The sequence below is a fragment of the Diabrotica undecimpunctata genome, chromosome 7, assembly GCF_040954645.1.
Source record: "Diabrotica undecimpunctata isolate CICGRU chromosome 7, icDiaUnde3, whole genome shotgun sequence".
NCBI classification, from domain to species: Eukaryota; Metazoa; Arthropoda; class Insecta; order Coleoptera; family Chrysomelidae; genus Diabrotica; species Diabrotica undecimpunctata.
In genome coordinates this window covers 15003616-15019442 of record NC_092809.1, presented here as the reverse complement: position 1 = coordinate 15019442, position 15827 = coordinate 15003616, and the positions used below count along the sequence as shown (strand labels likewise).

The window sequence follows — 15827 nt, the reverse complement described above, 5'->3', positions numbered from 1 at the left end:
TACTTAATCTTGACTATATATATATATATATATATATATATATATATATATATATATATATATATATTCGGTTTTTTATAACGTCTTACGACGTTGTCCGACTCCCAAACGCCACTGTATTCTGTCTTGAGTTATGTCTTCGTCCAGATTTCGACCGCTAATCGCTTTCCTAACTCCCAGGTTCCAGCTCTGTAGTGGTCTTCCTCGTTTCCTCTTCTCTGGGGGTTGCCACATCATCGTTTTTTTAGGCAATCTTTCGTCCCCCATTCGGCTCACATGCCCATACCATATGAGCTGTTTTCTCTCAATATCTTCAACTATAGTGCCCTCTATACCCACTTGTTGTTTTATCACTTCATTCCGTATTCTGTCGGCTCTTAATATTCTCATCGATCTTCTGATGGCATCCATTTCCGTGGCTTCGACCTTTTTCTTATATTTTTCGGTTATTCTCCATGTCTCAGCTCCATAAAGTAGGCTAGTTTTAACCATTGTCTCATAAATGTTCCATTTTTTTTTCTTTGATATTTCTTTACTCCATAGAACTCCGTTTAAACATGCTATAGCTCTTCGTGCTTGTACAATTCGATGTTCTATTTCTCGTTCGTCTTTTCCACTACGGTCGAAGATGACGCCGAGGTATTTATATTCGTTGCATGGATTTATTTTTTGATTGTCATCGATATCGAGTTGTTCTGCTTCAGCTCCAATTGAGAGGTATTTTGTCTTTTCTAAATTGATATTTAATCCCCATTTCTGGTATTCTTCAATTAGTTTTCTAAGCATGTATTCCATGTCATCTTTGTCATTTGAGATCACCACCTGATCATCTGCAAACTGTAAAGTATATATGTAATCCTGATCGTTCAATTGTATACCCATTCCTTTGACTTTCCTTTTCCATTGTTTCAGAGCTGCAGAGATATAAATCTTAAATAGAGTCGGAGAGATACAACATCCTTGTCTGAGACCCTTAGTAACTGCAAATTTTTCAGCTAAGAGGTTTCCGAATTTCATTTGGGAGTTTGAACTATAATATAATCTTTGAGAGCACTAACCAATGTTTGATGTAAGTTTGATGTGCCCAGGACTTCCCATAGTTTATTTAGCGGGACTGTGTCATATGCCTTCTCAAGATCTACAAAAGTCATATGTAACTCTCTATTTGTCGCAATTTTCTTTTCTATAATTTGTTTAAGACAGAAGATGTTATCTGTACATGAACGACCTGCTCTAAATCCTCCTTGTTCTTCGTCTTCAGACGATTGATAATCTTCCTCTATCAGGTCCCGTAGTATTCTACCGTATAGTCGACTCGTATACTCGTAGTCAATACCGTATAGTTAATCTTGACTATTAATAGATAATCTTTGAATCGAATTAAAAAAATGCGAGGAAGATTTTATTTCAACACACATAAAACAGAAATTGTTTACGGAATTGACATATTTCTATGGCATGTGAAAAATATGTATTGTTAGGTATCAACATAAAACTTAATCTTTCAATCAAGAGCTAATTGAACAATGTCTCGTTGACTATTTGTTTCAGCATGCCAAAACAAACTGTGTTCATAAAGTGTGGAAACGACTATTATCTCATGACTTAGTTATTTTTAGAGTTACAGCTCTGACAGGTCGATTTTTATTTTTGTTTTTTAACCTTTTTGGAAAAAAATCACTTTTACCCCCACTATCTTGGCAGATGTGACGTCATCGACAATTTTTTTTAATAGGAAGGGCATATTTTTATATTCTTCTGCGAAGAAGGATGAGTATTGCTGATGTTGTGGAACGCACAGCGGAACTTAAATGGAATTGGGCAGGCAAGGTAGCGAGAATGCATGACTCACGATAACCGAGTAAAATTACACATTGGAGGCCAAGAGCAGACAAACGTAATAGAGGAAGACCACCTACACGTTAGGCTGACGACATCAGGCGTATCACGAAAAATTGGCAACAAAGAGCACAAGATCGCGAGGAGTTTAAGGGAGGCCTATTTCCAGCTGTGGACGTGATAAATGAAGGCTGGATGATGATAATGATGATGATGACCAAACTCATCACATTCAAACTTCAGTTTACTGATTTTAAAGGAAACCAGTTCTCGTATTTCTGAAAATTTTATTTTTAAGTTTATTTTGGAAAGAAAATTATTAAAGAAGTAATTCTGTATTAAAGACAAACAAATAACATAATTACAATAAGTGCTCGAATGAAGTGGCCTATTCTTGTACGATACAGAAGGTGGTTTTTTTATTTTTTTTTTTTATTTTATTTTACAATAAATTTGAGCAGGGGTCGCAAAACCCATATGCCCATGTGAATACAATGTTATATAGTGTGCAATTTAAATGGTTACATTAGAATAGTTACATCTTAAGCACTAACTAACTAAATAAATATACAAACACATAGGTAATAGCAAGTGTTTAGTACAAATTAAATGTTCACCTATGGAGCAAAAAGATTGACAGATCTTTGATCTGACATCTATGATCTCAGCCGGAAGGCTATTCCATATCGAAAACATTCGATTACAGAGAAAAAATTGTCTAGTTGTTGTTAAAAAAGTTTCCTTTTGAAACTTAAGTTTATGGCCACGAAGACGATTGTCATTGTCTAGTATAAAAATATCCCCCACATTTCCAAAGTTGTATTTTACTATCCGAAACGTAATAATTAAATCGCCTCGAAGTCGACGTTGTTCAAATGTAGTAAGATTAGCCATATTCAGTCTTTCTGTATACGTAGATCTTGCCTACCATATAAAAATATGCCTTTCCTATTTCCTAAAAAAATATCGATGACGTCACATCTGCCAAGATAGTGGGGGTAAAAGTGATTTTTTTCCAAAATGGTTAAAAAACAAAAATAAAAATAGACCTGTCAGAGCTTTAACTCTAAAAATAATTTAATCATGAGATAATAGACCGTTTCCACACTTTATGAATGCTCTGTATATAGTAATCTTTGGGTTTTTTGGGGGGCTTCTTTGGAGGTCTAAACAATTACATTATTGGGCAGTGTAATTGTTTAATTTGTCTAGAATAATATACAGTGTGTAAAAGCCAAATGGAATACATTCATTATTTAGGTTACTGTACATATTTATAAAAAATCCCGAAACACGTCAAATTTAAATTATAACTTGACGTTCTTTAACGTGAAAATGCAACCCCTACCTTCAACCCCCTTAGAATGACAGGTACAACCCCAATTTTTAAATAGGAAGTATAGGCTTGTGATATATCGTTTGAAAGGTCTTTTCATTCTCCATTTAAAAAAAGATTAATTAAGATAAAATAAATTAAAATCATGTAGTTCAGAAATTCGCTACAATACAATCAAAAACTAAAATGTAATGCAAACCGTAATAAAATGTAGAACACGAAAAAGAACTATGAATGTTAATGAAGTAGATGTTCAAAATGTTCACCGCGAACGTCTTGGCAACATCCTAATCTTAAATAAAACTGTCTTCTAACATTATTTAACATAACAGGCGTGATCGACCTAATCACAAGCGTTATTCGTTCTTTTAAGTCATTTAAATCAGAAGCTTTAGTTTTGTACACATCGCTCTTTAAATATCCCCATAAAAAGAAATCTAATAATAATGTAAGATCGGGTGATCGCGCTGGCCATTCAATCGATCCTCGCCTCCCTATCCACCGATTGGGAAATATTGTATCGAGATACTGCCGGACATTAAGTTGGTCATGTCGTGGTGCTCCATCCTGCTGAAACCATATCGTATTCGCTGGAACTTGAGGGTTTCCTGGATCAGGATATAAATTTGCCAACGTTGGAATTACATCATTTTGAAGTAGTGCCAAATAATTGTTGCCATTCAAGTTGCCCTCAATGTAAAAGGGACCAATGATATTGTTTCCTACAATCCCTGCCCAAACATTAACCTTTTGAGGGTATTGAGTGTTTTCTTCTCTCATCCAGTGAGGATTTTCCGTGGCCCAGTAGCGGCAATTATGCCGATTAGCATGACCGTTAAGTGAAAAAGTACAATAATCAGAAAACATAACGTCTTCTAATTGGATAATATTGTTATCCAACATGTCCATCATTTGCTCACAAAAAAGAGTTCTCCTGTCAAAAGCGTCTTCCATGAGCTCCTGAATAGATATCATCTTATAGGGATGCAATTTATTTTCTTTTAATATGTTTACTATCGATGTATGGCTAGCATTGAATGTAGTGGATGCCTGTCTACTCGATGTATGTGAATTTTCCTGAAACTCAAGCAACGCATCTAATTTGAGTTCATCACTCAGTGCATTGGCAGCTGCTTTTTTTATCTGCCTTACATGACCAAACTCGCGAAACTGCTTCTCTATTTTACTTATTGTTCCTTGCGATATAGGCAGTAAATTAGGAAATTTCTCATGAAATAGGCGAGGTACTTCCTGTTGTGTTCGGGTGTTATCTCCGTAACCAATCATTTGTAAAACTGTTATTTTATGCATTTCCGTTAATCTAACCATTTTTCAGAATTGAATTAAACGAACTTTTTACTTAAATTAAAATACTGACAACTTAAATAAAACAATTTATTAATGCGTGTTAAAATAACGTTGCCACGGAAATTCTTTATAGTTTTTTAATGGTTACCATTTAAAAACCACATTGCTATGGTTTTTGTTCACTTTCTCATTATTAAGACCTAAACGGGAAATAAATTTTGAGTGTATTTTAGCGAATTTCGGTAACCACATGATTTTAATTTATTTTATCTTAATTAATCTTAATAAACTTGAAAACAACAACATTTTTGAATGGAGAATGAAAAGACCTTTCAAACGATATATCACAAGCCTATATTTCCTATTTTAAAAATTGAGGGTTGTACCTGTCATTCTAAGGGTGTTGAAGTTAGGGGTTGCATTTTCACGTCAAAGAATGTCAAGTTATAATTTAAATTTGACGTGTTTCGGGATTTTTTATAAATATGTACAGTAACCTAAATAATGAATTTATTCCATTTGGCTTTTACACACTTCTTCTTCTTAACATGCCATACACCAAAGTGCGTAGGCGACTATCTCATTACTAGAATTCTGTTCTTGGCGGCGTGACACAGCTCGCCTGTATTGTGTATTCCTGTCCATTCTTTAATATTCCTTAACCAGGATAATTGTTTGCGGCCGGCTCCTCTCCTACCTTCGATCTTCCCTTGTAGGATTAACTGTGGTATTTCATATTTTGCTCCTCTCAATATGTGCCCAAGGTAACCAATCTTGCGTTTTTTAATTAATTCAAAGAGTTCTCTTTCCACGCCGGCTCTCTTAAGGACGTCATCGTTTCGAACTCTATCCACCCAAGGTATGCGCATCATTCTTCTCAATGACCACATTTCAAATGCTTCAAGTTTGTTGATAGATGTTTTTTTCAAAGTCCACGTTTCCATGCCATAAAGCAAGATGGACCATATGTAGCACTTGACCATTCTGTAGCGTATTTCGAAATTTAGGTTTTGATTACATAGGAGCGGTCTGAATTTCACAAAAGCTTGTCTTGCCATTTGTATTCGGGTTTTTATCTCTTGTTGTGGATCCGATTGGTCATTGATTGTGGTGCCAAGGTATTTAAAAGTTTTCACGCGTTTTATGCGATCGTCACCTATGCATATTATCGGGTTTTCTGGAGGGTTTCTGCTAATGACCATATATTTCGTTTTCAAAATGTTGATTTTGAGGCCATATTTTTTACCTATGCTATTCACCCTATCAAGTAATAACTGCTGATCTTCCAAATTATCAGTTATAATCACTGTGTCGTCCGCATAGCGTAGGTTGCTAATTGGTATGCCACTGTATGTACCAATTTTGTAATGACTATTTATTTTTGATTAAAGCTATTTTAATTATGAACATAATTTAGTGAACTCCACAGAAAGTTTGCTGCCTATATGAGATTTACTATGTGTACTCATATCTCAGTTACCTACTTCAATATTTTATATCATCCAGTTTACGTCATTTATCTTTGCCGCCAAAGTTTGATGAGGCTTGCATATCTAAGCGAATTTCCTTGAGAAATAGTGTCGGTTAAAAAAGAGGTCTCCTGAGCAAAGCCGAGTTTTGTGACACTGAGTGATATTTTTATACCTCTGCCATTTGTTTTTCGGATTATAGTTTAAAAAAATAAAGTTTTGTCATTTTTATAAATACGAGGCGTTAACTTTATGACGTTTAATTCATTAATTTATTATCATAGTAGGTCATATTTATAAAATTTTATTCCAGCGAGGTTTCAGAACCCAGAATAAGATACAAGATGAATAATATTGAATATACAAATATATAATGCACACTAAAACTATGACCATTCATCAGCAGACAAAATAAACTATTTGTTATAATGGTTTGTTTTTCTTAATGAACCTTATGATATTTAATAAATTCCTGACCAGTTAATATACAAAATAGAAATTTTTTATAAAATGAGTGGTTGTGTTAGAGAAATCTTACATTGGACAGACAAACAGTGGCAAATTATCATGTAGTCCACGCATGCAATTGTAGTTCTTTCAATTATTATATTAAAAATATAAACCAATATGCTCAATTGCGTCCATCTCCGCGGCTGAGATTGGCAACCGTCATGGCTGTTCTTATCTTAGATGCAGCTGCCTTAAAAGGGTACACGTAAATTCATCACCAATTAGCATAAATACCCTCGTACCTAGTACAAAGTTATCACCGCCATAAAAATAGGGATTTTAAAATGGACCCAGAGAGATTGGTAAACTCATCACTGGCCTACCTGCACCCCGTGGCAGGTATAGACCATACACCCCTTGCAAACCGTTATAATTTGTTAATTTGACAGAATAAATCTAAAATAGATGTATTAAATGCAAATGATTTATAGAAAAGTTATACTGACGTCAAACAGCGACAGCTTGCATAAACGGAAAATCAACAGAAATATATAAAATACAAAGAGGTGTCAGACAGGGTTGTATACTATCCCCACTGTTATTTAATTTATATTCAGATTGAATATTTAAAGAAGCGCTGCATAATTTGGAATGGGGCGTGAAAGTTAATGGAATTCTGATAAATACATCAGATATGCAGACGATACAGTTATTTTAAGTGATGACATGAATGGATTACAATGCCTTTTAAATGCCATTGATACAGTGGGAAGAGTTTGGCCTAAACATAAACTGTTCAAAAACAAAACACATGGTGTTTAGCCGTTTAGAACATCAAGATGCACGATTATATGTTGATGGTCATATAATTCAAAGAGTGTCCAGTTTAAATTATCTTAGTTGCCATATTACTAAACAACTAGATCCAGATCACGAGATAAAACGTAGAATCAAGATAGCTTGCACGACATTTTTAAAAATGAAGTCATTCTTCTGTAATGATAACTTGCAACTTCAACTTCGAAAGCGCATGGTTAAATGCTACATTTGGTCAGTCCTCTTATACAGTGTCGAAGCATGGACATTAAAAATATCCACCATTATTCGTCTGGAGGCCCTTGAAATGTGGCTGCTCAGACGTATACTAAAAATTCCATGGACGGCTATGCTGACAAATGTGGCAGTCCTTGAGAGAGCAAATGCTGCTCGCGAGCTGCTTGATAACATCAAATGTAGAAAGATGGCCTATTTTGGACACTTAGTAAGGGGAGAACGATATAATATTCTTCAACTTATTATGATGGGTAAAATCGAAGGAAAGCAGGCCTCTTGGTTGAAGAATATTAGAGAGTGGACAGGAATGAGGAAAGCTGAGCAACTCTTTAGAATAGCTCAAGACAGAGACAGTTTCGCCATGTTAATCGCCAACGTCAAAGGGACTTGATAGGGCACGTTAAGAAGAAGAAGAAATGCAAATGCAATTCATTGGTTTTTATTTGGGAATTCCACAAAATTCTATTGATAGCTACCTAAAACTGTGCGAAAAGAAAAATTTCTCTTCATTTGTCCTTGTTCTTTTAACATCATAGTGAACTGTTCATTGATTTCGTTTTGAGCCAACGCGGACAAAAAATGATAGTTATCAATAATTTCAAATTTCAATTGCGAAAGACTCTATAGAACTGAATTGTCTTTTGTGGACTTGTGCCACGAAAGGGTGTAAGGCTAAATGTCATACAACTGGTGAGTAGATTTTATACCGTTTTTTGTTGTTGTTTCGAACTGGTGGCGGATCATTCTGATCAAACAGAAAAAATCAGCTTAATTAAGTTCTTTAAGTCAACTGTACAAGATGTTTCTTGTGGACAAGGCATAATTTTACTTTGTTGCTTTAAGATTACCCTTTCTGATATTAACTATTTCCGATATAAATGGAAAGAGCACATGCTCATAAATATTTTCATTATAAAGTTCACTATCGAAAACCTATGCAACTGAATTTTCGGATCTCAATACCATTTAGATTGGCAGATACGTCTAATAGGCCTTACAGGTATTAATATCTATTTAAAAGCAATAATTTGGTTAAAATAATTTCTGCATTTAATAAAATACCACATAAACGAGAAATGTATCAGGTAACAGGCAATCTTTCGTATTAGAAACCAGCGCCTTGGGGCAAAAATGCTGGTGATGAGTTTACCTATCTGCGGTGATCAGTTTACCTATCTCCAAAGGATGCCGGTGATCGGTTTACTATATCTTAGAGGGTCTAATAATTTTATGGGGAGCTATAAAGTGATGAATTCGTACCCCTAAAAAGTTCGATAGAAAAGCATTTATACTCCCGCAAGTTAGAAAACCATGAGATTCTTCTTAGCTCTGTATTTTTCCTTGCATAACTAATTTAAGCATGTTTTAATGGTTTGTATTATTTCCTCAACCGTATTGTGAAATGAATCTGGGACCAGTAAATAAAAATATCAAAGTAAGGGGCTTACATAATCCAGAAGAATTTAGATTTGAAGTAGTTTATCAGTCAACGGAGTTACTGCTATTAATAAATATGCTCTACATAATATAAACTTAAATTGAAAAAACTAGAGGTTAATAAAAATATCAATATTAAGCAATATCTAAAAAATATTTAAAACTGATGGTCATTCATAGACGCCTTTCATTGTAGATTCATACATAAACGTCAAGTATCCTTTTAAAACCTAAATAATGCATTATTTGTTCACTTTTTATCATAATATCGCTGTATTTACAAACCCTCCCTTTTACGAGAGAATCAGAAGATATCTCTCTCTTCATAATATTCAATTCCCAAAATTTTTTGATCAGACAAATACAGTCACATCTCCCCCCTGGACCTTTCCTCCTGCTATATGTGATCTAACTCTTTCTAAATACAAGAAGCTTGAGACCCCCAAGCAACAAATATTTTAATCATTTTACAACATACTTGCTTCTTTCCTAGATCATTGTCATATCTATACAGATTCATTTAAAAATATTGATGATTGGGATCAGCAGTTATAACTCCGAACATTGTATTACAGTTGAAATTATCTTTCAGTTGCAGTATTTACTCTGGAGAACTATACTTAATTTTGCGAGCCCTTATTTATATACGTACCCAAAAAATTTATAATTCTGTCATAACATAATCATCTCACAGTGCATTACAAACGATAGAACAGTTATATACAAGTAATCCCGTAGGTATTTTAATAAAAGAATAATTACATTTGCTAAACAACGCGAGGCAGAAAGTACGCTTTATATGGATTCCATCACACATTGGACATGGAAACGAACAAGCAGATTTCCATGGTAGGGAAGCAATGCACAGTGCCTCTTCAGTGTTAGTGAACTTAGTGTCTGTTTCCGACTACAAATCGTTCCTTAAAAAAAGTGACAAATGGATGGAAAAACCATGGACGTATAAACACAGATGGACTCAGTTATTTACATAAAATTTTGAAGCCAAAATTATTTGAATAGGTCACATTCTCAGCACCTTCAAATGTTGTCACGTTTTTTTATTAAAATTTCTTATTCGCGTATCGCGGAAAATATTACTCCGTATTTTTTACTGTACAGGTGCTATCAAACCAAAATAATAATTTATTAGTTATATTAATATATTTCATTGTAGTTCAAATATCAATTGTGCACATAGTGTGCATATCATTTAATAATAGCGTATAACATATCTCTGAAAACTATAAAATTAATGGCAACGGTGTTAACATTTCTCTGTCTTATGGCTCTACGTCAAACTTCAAATGCTGTTCCATGTTTGTTTACTTTTTACGCTAGATGAGGAAAAGTTTTGTTTGGTTTTGTTTTTCGATATTTTGGCTGTATTTTGAGTGATATTTGTGAATAGTGAAATAAACATTATTATAATAATGGTGCTACAGTGTTGCATTTGCAAAAAAACGAAATATTTACATCCCGATCTCTCATTTCATTTGTAAGTACCTACTGTTTATTTACATTATTGAAGATGAGGAACTAAGGAAGCCTGTCTGTTTACATTTTAAAATATGTCTTTCATAGGCGTACCATTGGGTTTATTCATATTCATTAATGTATTGAACAAGATATTAGTTCATGAAATTAGTAATAGACATTTTTAAATTGTATGTAGACATCATCTGATTAAAAAGATCTGTTTAGTAGCTTTTTAATTTAATATTTCTCATGGATTCAAATAAATTAGTGAAATGAATAAAACTCATTTATTTTTCTGTGTAGGTTTCCAAATAATATTGACGATCGAACTATTTGGGTAGCAAATTTAGGAGAAAACATAAAGGTTTCAAAATATTCCAGGATCTATTCTACCCACTTCAGATTAGGAGATTTTGAAATTAAACCAAGTGGCAAAAATTTTTTGAAAATTGGTGCTATTCCAGTGTCTGAAGTTGATTCAGAATTAGTGTTAAGGTAAACACAACAATTATATGAATCTAAAAGTAATAAGTAGAATTTTAAATTTAATATCATTATTGCAAAACTTGAAACAAAAGTAATACATACTGCTTTTGAGATCAGAAACTAGTAGTAAGAGATTATTTGTAGATACGCCAGTAGACAATGCATCACATCTTAATTTTAAGTACAATGTGAATGCTCCAGGTCCTTCATCAATAAAAAGGTAAAGGGGGATATACATTTTTGTATTATTATATCTAAAATCATTATGAACGTTTAAGTTGTATATAATATATGTAATGCATATTTTAAGGTCTAATGTAATACTTGATAGACAAGCTTCAACCAATTCATCATCAGATACAGTTTCAGTTGAGAATTTTGAGATGGACATTGATCCTGCAGGTCGTTCACTTAAGAGGTAAGTTGTAAATATATTATTATCCATTAAACTATTCTCAACTTTATATATGAATTTTCATTGATAATAATAATGATTTATTAATTATTTTATTGTACTTTTCACCAGAAAAATAATTTAGCACAATGTCAGCTTCTGAAACTGAGCAATTTCAAGCTGAAAATGATATTCCTAGTGTCACAGTACAAGAAAAAAACAAATTTCCGTATATTATATTGTCAAAGAAAATGTTAGTTACAAAGTTTTTTTCTGTATTATTATTAATTATTATACTTTATTTTGTAATTATTTCCAGGAAAAATAATTCAGTTGAGGAAATGTCAAGTAGTGATTTTTCTACCCCCATAAAAAGAAAGAGAATCCAAGTTTTGAAAAACACTGTTGTGTGTCAAAAAAGGAAGATACAAACTTTACAGCAATCAGTACGGAGGTTGAAATCTAGGGTTACATCTTTAAAGAAGTTATTAAAACAAAAATCATGCTTGCAAGAAAATTGTGAAATCCCAATAAAAGTGAGTATTATTTATAATTTTGTATGGCTATCCAATACTAACTAACTGTCTATATTTTTAAAAATAATGATATTATTCATTAATTATATTTATTTCAGGCTCCCTTGCCAAAATCTGTTAATGGTCTTCTTGAGAGAATGCAGAACGGACACAGAAATCAAAAATATTCGCCAGGACTTAGATCTTTTGCTCTTACTCTAAATTTCTACTTAACAAGGGCATATAAGTTGGTGAGAAAAACATTTACTAACTCACTACCTCATCCTACAACATTGTCAAAATGGTATGCATCAATAAATGGTGCTCCAGGATTTACACAGGAGGCATTAACCACAATAAGAGCATAATGAAGCTAAAAAACAAAATAAAACTATAGTTTGTAATCTGGTATTTGATGAAATGTCGATTCGAAGGCAAGTTGAGTGGATAGGGAAAAAATTTTGTGGCTTTGTGGATATTGGTGCTCGTTTTGATAGCGATGAACTTCCACATGCAAAGGAAGTGCTTGTATTTATGCTAGTTACCTTAAATAGTTCGTGGAAGATACCTGTAGGATATTTTTTGTTAGCTGGTATTGGTGGAACTGAAAAAGCTGCATTGGTCCGGAAATGTTTGGAATTGGTACATGATACTGGAGTACTAGTTACCTCCATAACATTCGACGGGGATCCAACTAATTTTAAAATGGCAACGGATTTAGGAGCTAATTTTAGAATCTCTTCTATGAAAACTTACTTTAGTCATCCAGTTACAAAAGAAAATGTTTTTATATTTCTAGATCCATGCCATATGATCAAATTAGTTCTTAACTGCTTAGGATCCCAAAAAATATTAGAAGATCCTGATAAGAAAGAAATTAATTGGTCTTATATCGACAAGCTGGTCAGTCTCCAGTATAACCAAGGTTTACATGCTGCGACAAAATTGCGAAAGCGTCACATCATGTGGACACACGAGAAAATGAAAGTTAAAATTGCTGCTCAAACTTTAAGTAAAAGTGTAGCTGATGCACTATTATATCTTTGTAAAGATTTAAATTTAAGACAAATAAAATTGTATTATATTTTTTCTATAAAAACGTGTTTTTATACATTATTACTACTTCCAATATTATTAACATCTGAATAATTATCCCCGCGAGTAAAAATTCAAGCATTCCTCATTGAGGAAGCGTCACATTCTATCGATACCCGTTTTACTCCCCTTTGCCCTCTTGCCCAGGAATACCGAAGCTTCAAAACAGTGTGTGTTTAATTGCTGTGTCCATCTGTGTTTATACGTCCATGAGAAAAACGAATGGAAGCTTTCACAATTCACTCTACACATCGCAAAGCTCTCAACCGAATCTTGGTGCGAGATAAATAATTTAAATCGCCAGCTGTTTGTTAACCTAAAGCGTTTACGTATAGGTCATAACAGGCTAACTCACAGCTACTTAATCTCCAAATCAAATCGTCCGATTTGTGACTTATGTAACTGCGACATTAATGTATCACATATCTTAATAGAGTGTCCTAAATACATTAGTGAAAGACAAAAGCACTTACTACCCATCCATATAAAAGCAGTCTTAGGAGCACATTGTAAATTTACAAATATATTTAATTACTTAAACGATATTAATGTTTTAAACAAACTGTAACTGTTAATGTTTTGTAAACTTGATTTACAAATTGTAAAATATGACATTCTGGCCCAATTGTGATCTAATAATTAATCAAAAATACTGTTTAGATTTAAGTATATATGTATTAACTATAACAGCTAATATTCCAAAGTGGTTGATGCTGTTATTAATAAAATAAAAATGCATTATTTCTAATAATTACGAAATACATTTAAAATATTCAATGTTTTTAAAGCTTTCTGTGTATAGTTTCTAATAAAGTTAGTATTATAATAGATCTAATAAATAAAAATATCTAAATAAACGAAGATTAATAATATACCTAATGTAAAGAAATGAAGATTCTGTTTTTGATATAATGTAAAGGACGATAATTTATTATTGATTATATTACGAGTAATAGATTAAATTCCAAATACAAATTCATACCAACTCAAATGAAACTGGTTTTAAATCCACATTGTAACACATTTTTTAAACTCACTTCACTTTCACGTTTGAATGACCAATCCCCTGACCAGCGATTAGGCCTCGAGTTCCAGTTTCTGCAGAAGTTTACAGTTAACTGAAATAATGTCCACCTGAACCGATTCGAACAAGACAATCGCCAACTATCACTTTCACACAGATAAGGTTGTAGTTCCAATCAAAGTGTAACAGACAAGCAGTTGGATAATTCGCCTCACTTTTTCTTAGGTCGTTGCTATTTCTTGTAATACTTTATTTCTTGTAATCTAACCGGAGAGATTGCGATGACGAGTGTGGTTGGTTTCTTCGCGAATGTTTAGTTATAAAGATGTAGGTTTATGCACTGGTACAGCGGCGGATGTTGTGGGGGTACCCACTTTTCTTTCTTCGCGAAATTTAGGATATGCGTTTTGTATATTGATATTATTGTGACGTACACACGTATATCGACATGCTTACTTCTTTACAGTTAATCAAATTTAAAAAGTGAAATCTGTTTAATGAAACATAACGCTAACTATAATCCAAACAAAGATGGAAGAGAAAAAACGTATTAATTTCTATTAGACCTCGGATTTAAAGGCAACAAGAAAAACACTCTTCTTTATCTTCTTTTCATATTCTTTTGCCCTCTCAGGCGTCGGATTGGGATTCCGGTTCTTCCTTGGCCCATTTTTCCATGCTTGTTTATTTTTAGCCATCGTCTTTATATCTTTAATAGTTTTCTATTTATTCCTTTCTATTTCTTCAATCTGATCTATCCATTTCCTTCTGAGTTTTTCTCCTCTCCTTTTTCTTCTACTTCCCAACTCTAGTATTTTCCTATTTTTGAGAGGAAAAAAATACGCAATCCCTCAACTCATTACCCAAGGAAATATAGACTGAAGAGAGGAGTAGGTCGCAAAAAAATCGTGGCTATGAAATATAAAGGACTGGACAGGCGATAAATAACACTGGCGAGCTTTTGCATGTCGCAAAAGGTAGATTCTATAGGTGCACTATAAGAAGAACAGTAAACTCGTAAATATTATAAAAGGTTCTTTATAATTCTGTCCATTATTATAACGAACAATAATGGGCTTAAACTATCTTTTTGTTTTATTCCTTTATTCATTTTTAGTTTAATAAATTCTTAGTCTTTCACTTCTACTTTTCTTCTAACTGCTTTGTGTGTACTTTTTTTGATTTTGAATGTTGATTAGGTACTTCCATTTGTTCCAGACATTTCCATATTTTTTCTGTCGATCGAATCAAAAGCTGCCTTTAGGTTACTAATGGTCAAACATGGTTCTTCTCCTTCTTCTATGTTATACCTAAATTATAAATACTGTTTATCTACCTGTTATCATTGAATTTTTGGTTCAACGTACCCTTAGTCTTTTCCTTGTGATCGATGTATAGGTCCAGCTAATACCTATTTTAGGTTAAGCATGTTGCTCTCTAGTTTTTGCATTGAGTTTCTTCTCCATTTTTATAAATTAATTTCTCATTCCTCGGACATATTTGGATTTGTTAAGCTTTTTGGCAAATTTTCCACAACTAATCCTTGTCCTTTCCTTTTACATACTTTATCATTTTTAGCAATTTCGTTCGTATCGCATGCTTTTCCTGTTTTGATTATATTTATGCCTTCGTCCTTTTGCTCTCTTATTATCTCCGGTAAGCTTTCCACTACGTCGCCTTTCTCTATTCCTCTACTCCAGAAATATTCTTTTGCCAGTTCGTTCTCACATACTACTGTGACTTTTTTTTATAATTAGATTATTATATATTACTTTAAGATTGACTGGTACACGAACGAGAAAGACGTGGTTAAAACGGCTCCGATATTTAATTCGAAAATTCGGGTAATATCGAGTTTATTTATCCACAAAGTGTTTTTCCTGCGAAATAGTGTCTGTGTGAATCGAGTGTCATTAGAAAATTGTGAACTAAATCGAGATTTTTA

General features: G+C 33.2%; 2 protein-coding genes and 1 long non-coding RNA gene across 3 annotated transcripts in view; 1 reads left to right on the top strand and 2 right to left on the bottom strand.

The window, feature by feature from the left end:
• The window catches only part of LOC140445009 (uncharacterized), an 88372-nt gene extending 74191 nt beyond the window's left edge, over positions 1-14181 (bottom strand). The window contains exon 1 of the mRNA XM_072536787.1: positions 13896-14181. The gene's annotated coding sequence lies outside the window, so the exon portion shown is untranslated. The remainder of the gene's footprint in view (positions 1-13895) is intronic.
• Positions 1-15827, bottom strand: part of LOC140446197 (synaptotagmin-15-like) — a 712326-nt gene that overhangs the window by 531918 nt on the left and 164581 nt on the right. The gene's annotated exons all lie outside the window — the stretch shown is intronic.
• Positions 10219-11051, top strand: LOC140446194 (uncharacterized). Its single transcript, XR_011951463.1, has 3 exons — positions 10219-10387; positions 10672-10863; positions 10967-11051. It is a non-coding gene; the product is annotated as an uncharacterized lncRNA (long non-coding RNA).